Raw genomic sequence first — 10,083 nt, 5'->3', positions numbered from 1 at the left:
GTGCAGTTGCTTGTTCTTACCCTGTCTTTCTCCTCCCTGACATCTGGATGGAATTAGGGGTGTGTAGGGAAGGGCTTTGGAGAAGGCAATGGCAACCCAATCCAGGACTCTTGCCTGGCAAATCCCATGGACAGAGGAGCCTGGTAGGCTGCAGTCCATGGGGTTGCTAGGAGTCGGACACGACTGAGGAACTTCACTTTCCTTTTTCACTTTCATGCTTTGGAGAAGGAAATGGCAACCCACTCCAGTGTTCTTGCCTGGAGAATCCCAGGGATGGGGGCAGCCTGGTGGGCTGCCGTCTGTGGGGTTGCACAGAGTCGGACATGACCGAAGTGACTTAGCAGCAGCAGGGAAGGGCTTTGGACAAGACCCCATATCTCAGAGAATCTGGGACAGGCAGAGGGGAAGCTGCCAGCCCCAGAGCTGGAGCAGGTTTTGTGGAGAGACGTTCAGGAGAGACAAAGCATGAGGGACCAGGCTGTAAGCTCCCGTGTTTGTCTTTGTCTCCCTATCCGCTGTGATGGGGAGAAGGCAGTGCCCAATATGTGTCTGGTGAATGAATTAATAGAGACAGACAGATCTCAGCTTTGGGATTTGCAGCTCAGAGCACCCTGATTCCCCCTGTGTTTCTGCAGGGCCAGGATGAGGTTCTACCCAGAGACTGGCATATTGCACTGTATCTACCCTTCCTGTCCACACTGGCACCATGTGGGCCTCAAGGCAGTCCCCCAGGAGGGAGCTGTACCCTGAGAGTTGTGTTGGGCCCAAGGAAGAGAGGATGAAATCCTAGAGACTGGGCTAAAGACTGCTGGCTCCTAGGCTGAAAAGGCAGCCGTCACCCTGGGGAGGTTTACAGGATGTAGTCAGCCCCAGAAGCTGCCTTACAGGAGGAGGCATCTGCTCTTCACATCAGCAATAGCTCAGAAAGCAAAGCTGAGGACCTTGTTTCCAGAAGGTTCAGTTCTGTGGCCCATTTGGATCTTGATCACTGTCATTTGGGGTTCTGTCAAATGATCAGTGGGGGATATTTCTTTAAAAGGTGTACATGCGGCTCAAACAGTTCCTGAATTGGAGGGTGGGAGTGAGAAAGATGGGATGGTGAAGATCTTCATGTTTGGTCAGTTATTCATTCTTGAGGCTTGTATATCACTGTCACTCCAGTGGAGTTAGCTGGGTATTATCAGCCCTGTTGCAGATGAGGCAATGAAGGCTCCAAATGCCTGGAGTTACTGAGAAGGCTGGGAGCAGTATTTAACTGAGTGAGTGAGTGAAAGTCGCTCAGTTGTGTCCGATTCTTTGCGACCCCATGGACTATACAGTCCATGGAATTCTCCAGGCCAGAATACTGGAGTGGGTAGCCTTTCCCTTCTCCAGGGGATCTTCCAAACCCAGGAATCGAACCCAGGTCTCCCACATTGCAGGCAGATTCTTTATCAACTGAGCTTTCAGGGAAGCCCTTGTATTCAGCTGGGATGGAATCAAAGTTTCCAGACTCTAAGTCCTTTTCACTTCTCTCTAGCAGCCCCCTCCCAATGTTGCTATGAGAAAGGGAATCCCCTTGTCTTCCAGTGGGGCAAGAAAGAGGGTCTTAGGAAGTAGCCCAAACTGCAGAAGTCCCAGCTGGAGGGATTGGTTTACTCAGCACCACCCCCATCCCCAGCTCTTTGCAGATTACTGTCTACTGGGCACGTTGCTCACCTGGGCAAGTTGGGCTGGGGTTTTGTGAGCCTGGGAAGAGGCTGTAGCATAGAAGGAGGAGAAAGAAGAGATCCTAAGTGAGCCTACTCAGTAGAATGGAAGAGAAACAAAGCCCACCTGGGAGGGGGGTCCCCCACAGCTGGGGGTGCTGTGGTTGTGCCTAGAGTGGGCATTTCTTGGAAATGGAGGCTCTTCTGCAGTCTTAGTTCAGGGCCCATGGGGCTAAGATTATATATCAAATATAGCAGATGAAAAACCAGGGGGCCCAGGTAAATTTGAATTTCAGATAAAATGTATCATTTTTAGCACAAGTATATCCCAGATAAACAATAGATAAATTTTTAGTATAAGTAAGTCCCAAATATTGCATGGGACATACTTATGCTAAATATACATACTGATAGACTTTTAGACCCAAGTGTAGGGTAGTATTTTGGGGGCAGGATTCCTCCAAATGTCCCTTCAAATCTTTATGCTCAGATGAACAGTCACTGGTTTACTGATTACCATTTTATTACTATTGCTCAGTTGGGCTGCTTACAGTAACAAGTCAGGTAACAGGACGTACTCAAAGTTTTAGTGAGAACAAAGCGTACTGTAAAGCACTGTGTTAAAGGGTCCGAAGTGATCCAAGTCCAAAGAGCTGGGAATGAGCTTCAGAAAAGGGAGCCGGGGGCTGGCAAGCAGGCAGGGTGCCCAGGAGACCACAGGTGCCTAGTGCCTGCTCTCCCCCGGCCAGTGCCCTTGCACCAGCCCCAGGCAGGGGCAGATGTTTACTTGTCTGGGCAGAAAAGGGGGCCCAAAGCGCAGGTCGCCATAGTGCAGAGCTGGCCTCGGTGAAGGGAAAGTCACTCGGTCGTCTCCAACTCTTTGGGACCCCATGGACTCTATAGTTCATGGAATTCTCCAGGCCAGAATACTGGAGTGGTTATCCATTCCCTTCTCCAGGGGATCTTCCCAACCCAGGGATCGAACCCTGAACTCTCATATTGCCTGAACTCTCATATTGCAGGCCTATTCTTTACCAGCTGAACCACCAGGGAAGCTGGCCTGGGGTATGCAGCTAAAGGGATCTGGGTGCGCCCTGGACAGTCTCTCTTTCTCTTCACTCCATCTGAGTCGCTGGGCTCAGCATCGCTGACTCAAGGGAAGAAGGAAAAAGAGAACGTGGGGGAAAGCCAGCAGACAAAACCAACAAGAAAAGGAAATGTGCTGATCAAGTGAAATTCTCTCCTGACACCCAGCAAGTTGAGCACGTGACTGGACGCCAGCGGGGGCCCGCGGCGGGGCATTTTTTTGCAGTAAACCTGGCTGTTCTCCTCGTTGCCTCTCGAGGCCCAGGGCAGGAAACTGGAAGACCCCATACAGACACAGGCCTGAGACCCTCAGGACTGGGTCAGAGGAGGGATGATGGCAACCAGTTTCCTGTCTACGGCTGGAGAAACAGGCACAGGATGGGCTCCCTGAAGAGCAGGGGGCGGGGGTCACAAAGGCTTTTCTGGAAATAAATTCCATCCAGGACCAAAGGAAAACGAAAGGGGCAACTCAAAGTTTCATGAGGATTTGGGGGTGGGCTGTCTCCTCCGACTCCGCTCTCACCTGTGAGGTACCTGATCTCCCTCTGAGAGAAACAGCGCCCTCATCACCAGAAATGAGCCCTGGGAAGAGAGAGAAAAGATAAAGTGGCTAGTAAAGCCCTTCTGTTCACCCTCATCACCAGAAATGAGCCCTGGGAAGAGAGAGAAAAGATAACGTGGCTAGTAAAGTCTTTCTGTTTTGGCCCCCCCACCCGCCCCACTTCCATGCCCACCCCAGGCAGCCCTGGCTCTTCCTAGCAGGGCACTGACTATGTACCAGACCCCATGAGAGCAGTTTTCCGTGCATTATCTCATTCATCAGCACAACCAACCCTGGGAAGCAGGCAGTTACCATCCCCTGGGCTGGGGGAGATGGAGTAACTTGCCCGATTCACACAACTGGCAAAGGCACCTGCCTGTGAGCCCAGCTTTTAACCCTCAACCATCCCGTCTCTCGTTGGACCCAGATAAGGCTTCAGCTTCCTTCTCAGCACAGCAGTGCGGATGGCTACTACCCACAGATCTAAGTTGGCACAAGAAACACAACTGTTTTCCAGATGTGTTATATTGGCATGTTGGTTCAGACGCAAGTTGTGGCTGCTGGATAATTGGACCCGGGCTGTAGAAGGGCCTCACCTCTCACCTGTAAGTTTATGCATGGAATCATAGAATAATAAACCTAGAATAGACCTAAAAAATGAACTGTAGCATGTGGATTTTTCAGATGAGGAAGCTGAGGCCCAGAGACGCCCAGCCTTAAGATGAGAATCTGGTATCTGGCATCCCAGTGTGGGGCCCTTGATTAACTCTTCCCGAGGACGTCTGCACTCCTGTCGGTGAGCCCAGACCTCGCTTCTGGCCAGCCCCCTTTCAGCGGGGTTTGGAAGTTTGCAGGCAGAGCCGGAGCCCAGGGCCTCGAGCCCGCGGCGGCGCGGTCTCTGGGGTCTCCTCGAGCCCTCGGCGCCGCGGTTTCTGGACGGGGCGTAGGCCAGCGGGAGAGGCGGTGGAGGAGTTCCCGTGGCCGAGCCCGAGTCTTGGAGGACCAGGCTGGACGACCCCGGCCAAACGCCCCCTGGCGGGGAGAACCGAGAGAGGGCGCTGGGCCTCGCCCAGCCCCCAGCATCAGGGCATGTTTGAGAGAGTGGAATGAGGCACCGTTTGTTGGGCAGCCCCCAGGCGCTGGCCAAAAATCCATATCAGATCAGCTTAAAGGATTGACAGCCAGACATCGGAGCCCCACGGCCTTCCCAGCCCAGGTTCCAGGGCAACCTGGTTCCTGTCTAGCCAGGATTAGCCCCGAAGCTGCCTTTTCAGACACCGGATTATAAAATGTGGCAGACCTCCCCTCCACTCACACTTCCTCATGAAAGCCCCTTCTCTGCTGTTTACCCTTATCAGATATTGTATTATTTCAACAACTTTTTACATATAAAGAAATGTGAACAGTGATCATATAAACCTCAGTAGCAGGCATACACCTGGGTATGTGGGAAGGGGGTGCTCAGGCTTGGGGTGAGGATAGGAAAGGTTCCCACGGGTGGAGCCTCCAGTGGTGCCCAGGTCTGTGGCTTCCTCTTTCTTGCTACAGTGGGAGCAGTGAGTGGGCTGGAGAGCTGCTCCGACTTGCCGGGCTCACCCCAGCTAAAGGGAAAGGGCACCATGAACCAGATACCAGATATCCTGATTCAGGCCAGCCTGTGATTTATTGAAGGCCACTCCTCAAATTCCTCCCCCTAGATCTGTCAGTATTCCTAAAGCATTGCTGTTATAGGCCCCCAACCCGATCTACTGCTGGAGGGTTTGGGGGTTCAAGAATGTCCTCTTTAATCACGCTGGAAGGAACTCTTCACTTGTCACTATTACTTGTAGAGGATTCTGGCACCTGCAGAGGTGAGGGAGTTGGGGGGGTTTCTGGCAGGGACACTGGGACCTCAGAGATCACCTTGGTGTATTTCCTGCAGCTCTGGGAGGCTCTTCTTCCTTCTGGGCAGCTGTCTGCCCAGCTAGAGTAGGAGCTCCTCTGCTTGCTACTATTTGCTGTTGTTTCTCTTGAGTCTGCAACAGTGCCTGGCACATAGTAGGTACCAGGAAATGTTTGCCAAACAACTTCTTTTACTCCAGCTCCTCACATTTAACTGGCCTGACCCAGAACCTGCCAGGAGTGGCTAAAGAGCTGCCCTTCACATTCCTCCCCCAACCCTCCCACCCCCCACCCCACCCCCAACCCCACCCCAGGCAGCCCAAGGATGAGCCAGTGGCAAGAGAAGCCACAGGACTCCTCTAGAAATGTTTTTCATAAATTAGGCTCCAGTGAGGGAGTTCGGAATTCCTGAAACAGCCAGTGTGCCTTTGGGCATAAATGCTTGGCTTGCCCGCTCCCCGATGTGTCTATGAAAGGCATCCGTCAAGCAGCTTTCCTGGCCTGGCGGGGCTGGGCGGGGAGCTCCACTCTGCCAGGATGCTTCCTAGAACCCCTTGGGGCTGCCTGTTCTGGGCCAGGACTGCCTTCTTCGCCCGGGGCCCGCCTGTGGGCCGCAGCTGGCCCCTGAGACAGCAGCTGCTTGTCCTTCCTCCTGGGCTGGGAACACATCTGCATTTGGCCGTGCCCAGATTGAGCCCTATTACCCTCCTTGCTGACTGTGCAGGAGCAGAACATTTTCTCCAGCCCTCACCCCGCCTCCCCTGGGAAAACAAAGCTGATGTTCCCACAGCCAAGGTCCTCACCAACCAAGGAGATGATGGCCATGTCCAGTTCTTGGAAGAGCGAGGCCAGAGTGTGTTCTTAGGAGGGCAGGAAGGCGCCGGGGGATCTCGAAGCTCCCCAGATGGGGCAAGTGGAGCGAGGCCGTGAGACTAAACGATGCAACCGGAACCACCGGAGATGAGGAAATCAGAGAGAGAGGGGTGGGGGAGGAGGAGAAAAGCCTGATTTGCAGATTTCATTTCTGTTGTCTGTGAAGTTAGACTTCAAGTGAAATCAAGAGCACAAAAGCAACAAAGCAGCAGGAAAAGTTGAGAGATCAGGCAATTAGTGTGTGCTTCGGGGGCTCACAGGGAGACTTGCTCCATGCTCCACCCCACGCCAAAGGCAGAATACCAGGAGTCACCCCGCCTTAGGGACACCTCAGAAGACTATGACAGAGGGGCTTCCCGGGTGCCTGCATTTTGCTAGGAGACAGTAACATCCTGGAAGGCAGGGACCTGGCTCTGGTTTATTTTTGTATGTACCATGCCAAATACAGAATCTGGCATACATTAGTTGCTCAGTAAATAATAGCTATGTGCTCAGTAAATAATAGCTATGTCCTGGGAGTTGTGCAAAGCCTTTTGCACATGTAAATTCATCTTATCCTTTCACAAGGTTATGAGATAGATATTATTATCTTCATTTTACAGAAAAGAAAATGGAAGCACAGAGAGATTTAGTTACTTGCTCAAGGACACGCAGTTAAAAAGCATCAGAGTTGGGATTCAGAACCACAAAGACTGATTTGAAAGACTGCTCTTACTCACCATGCTCTACACTCTTGAAAGAAAAAGAGAGCAAAAAGAAAGAAAAACATCTTAGTCATGGAATTGAAAGAGATCCCGGGGATCACTTAAACCAAGCTATTTGCTTAATCAGTTAAGGTTTAGACAAGTGAAGAGACTTGCACTAGCCAGCTATTGGCAGAGTCAGAATTAGAACCTGAATCTCCAGACTTCCGGTCCTGGAGCTTGCTGCTCTGCGAGCTTGTCTTGGAAGAGAACAACCAGTGTCCTTCAGAGTTTGTAAACCAGCTATTTAATAGAACTAGTGTCCACTAGGCTTGGGGAAACAGTGGAAACTGGACACTTTCTCTCTCCCCAGTTATCCCCACCAACTTGTTCTGGCCAGGCTGGCTCCCTAGGTCACCCAGCCCAGCTGAAAGATGGTGAGGCTGCAGGTCTCTAGGAGGCAGGCAGGAGGTGTCCCTGAGGGAAGATGCCCAGGCCAGCCCTTGGGAACGTGGGCTCTGTCTGAGGCACAATACTCTATGGCCCAGCCCGGGACATGACGGTGTCCCGTGTGGACTTTCTGTGCTTAGATTGCAGCATAAATTCCCAGTTCTCTGGCATCCTGACTGCTTACAATTTTCAGGGTAATTTTTCTCCCAGGGCATTTGTTCTGGATCCCTGTCTGATACAAAAGATATCACTTTTGATTCAACATATTTAAAACTCATTTTTCCCCTAGACAAGACAAATTGAATTTGTCTTCCCATATGGGGCCTTTCAAAAAGATTGGTGCTGAGACAGGCTGGGTTCCCAGAGTGATGTAGTTTGATTAGTCCTGACATTCTTTTCCTGCTTATGGTCGGGGGTGGGCGGGGGGGGGGTGGTGGTAGGTAATTGCAGATATTCCATCTGGGAGAAGGTGTGATTGGATTTTTCTCCTATGGGGGAAAAACAAATTCTTTCACATGGATGAGTTTTTGGCATCTGCTGTATGTCTCTGCTGCGAGGTGGAACCTTCTAGAATAGAAACCTCCCTGCAGCACACAGTCTGATGGTTCAGGGAAGCCTTTAGTTCAAGCCGGGGGTGGAGGGGCAGGGTGAGCTGACTAGCTCCTCTTCTGGCCTATGCAGGCTTTGTAAAGCCTTGTCCAGGACTTTCCTAAGGGTCCAGTGGTTAAGACTTCACACTCCCAATGCCAGGAGCCCAGGTTCACTCCTTTGTCAAGGAACTAGATCCCACAGGCTGCAACTAAGAGTTTCCATGCCGCAGTGAAAAGATTTTGCATGCTGCAGGTAAGGATTCCACATGCTGCAACAAAGATCTGAGATCCTGAGTGCCACAGCCAAGACCCAGTGGAGCCAAATAAATAAATAATTTTTTTTAATGGGGGGAAAAAAAGAAAAAGAAAAGTCTTGTCTTGCTTATCTCAGATAGCGCTGGAAAAGCTTTCTGACCTACTGAATCCCACTGTGGGGTTTGGGGTCAACACAGAGTGGGTTTTCTGGATGCTCCTGATGCTGGGCTGCCTCCTCTCCTGCCTGCCATCCCAGGACTTTGACAATGAGTCCCAGGGACAGGGCTGGAAAGGCAGAGGCAGGGTCTGCAGGGTCAGGGGGCAGCCTTTATCTTGTCTGCCTGTGCTTTGCCTCAGACACCGGCAGAGGGTCTGGATGAGAGGGTCCCTCGAGGTTTCCAGGGGCAGGCCAAATAATGGGGTGGGGGTCCCCAAGTCCCCAGAGTCTCTTCGTCTCATGTCAGGAGGCACTATCTCCTCTGGCCACCGTGCCCCCTAGCAGAATCTGTGAGCTGTGAGGAGGCCAAGGGGGATGGCTAGCTGTTTCTCTGAGGGGACTTATCAAAGAGGAAGAGAGGCCTTGAGGAAAAGGCCAGGGGGTGGGTGGGAGGGGGAGAAGCGAGGTCTTCAACGGGAAGCCTCCAGAATATCAGGCTGAAGTTTCCACCCAGCCTGGGACTTCCCCAGCACTCCAGACCCTGCTAGACTTGTCTCCTCCCTCTCTGTGACCACAGCCCCAGTCCTACCCCTGGTCCAACTACCGGCCTCTTTGAGGAGAGAAGGAGCTGGAAAGTTGTGGAGCAGGTCCATGGCAGGGCCGAACATGCTTGCGGGTGACCCCTCAGTGCCTACCTGCTGGGCTGGGCTCTAGTCAGGGCTCTGGAGGGCCCCGTGACCCAGTGTTTGTTCTTGGGTCCTTCTGAGCTCCTGCAGTGTGCATACTGCAAAGTAATACCGCTGAGGTGTTGGCCGATTAACTCTGCAGCAATAAAGTCTAATCTTGTTAAATAAAGGCAGCCTTAAATAAATAGCTGCTCATTCCTGCCAATATTTTCCTGCTGCCCCAGCCAACATAGCTCTGTGACCTTCAGCCAGTCACTTAACCTCTCTGAGTCTATTTCCATACCTAAAGAAAATAAGTACAATACTCTATTCCTTCACCCTGGTTTTTGTGGGGATTAAACATAATAATGTGTATAAACGTCTTTTCCAGATGTCAAGATGCTATTCTCCTATATGGGATCATTACTGATCATCATGCTTATTGTAATGTGCCCAGAACTGCCATACCTTACAATATAAAGTGTCAGCAGCAGGAGTTCCATTATAAGGGAGGAAAAAAGGAACCAATTTTCCCAATGGAAAAGAGTGACCCCAGAAAGAGCAGAGAGACCAATAAAATAACCCCAACAAGAGGGATGACAATTTGGATCACTTCATGTCAAGGCTCAGTTCAGTATAGCCAATAACAAAATGTTCCCATTCTATTGAGGAGAAATTTTCAGCACCAAAGACAATCATTCCACGTTTTTCTAAGCCTGGGGTCAAAGGATATTTTTTTATCTGATGCTGTGTAATTGAAGTTAAGGGGCTTCCTCCCAGGTGGCGCTAGTGGTAAAAAGACGAGATCCAAGTTCAATCCCTGGGTTGGGAAGATACCCTGGAGTAGGAGCTAGCAACCCACTCCAGGAGTCTTGCTTGGAAAATTCCATGGACAGAGAAGCCTGGTGGGCTATAGTCCATGGGGCCACAAAGAGTTGAACATGCCAGAGCGCAGCACACAGTTGAAGTTAAGAGCCAGTCAGAGATGGTTTCAGATCTTTGTACAAAGAATAAGAGGTCAAAGTGAGTCTCCCCTCTTCCCTTTCTCAGAAAGAAATCCTAACTGGAACAAGGCTCTGGAAGGCTCTCAGGAATCAGAGAAGCCAGGACAGATGCTCAGAGCATTCCTGGAGGAGAGCATCTATTGTTTCTGTCTTCCTAAAGTCCATTCCTGTTTCTCTTTTTGGTAAAAGAAGCCTCATTGCTGGGGGGTG

Source organism: Oryx dammah, unplaced genomic scaffold (assembly GCF_014754425.2).
Source record: "Oryx dammah isolate SB20612 unplaced genomic scaffold, SCBI_Odam_1.1 HiC_scaffold_18, whole genome shotgun sequence".
Lineage (NCBI taxonomy): Eukaryota > Metazoa > Chordata > Mammalia > Artiodactyla > Bovidae > Oryx > Oryx dammah.
This window is presented reverse-complemented; position numbering follows the sequence as displayed.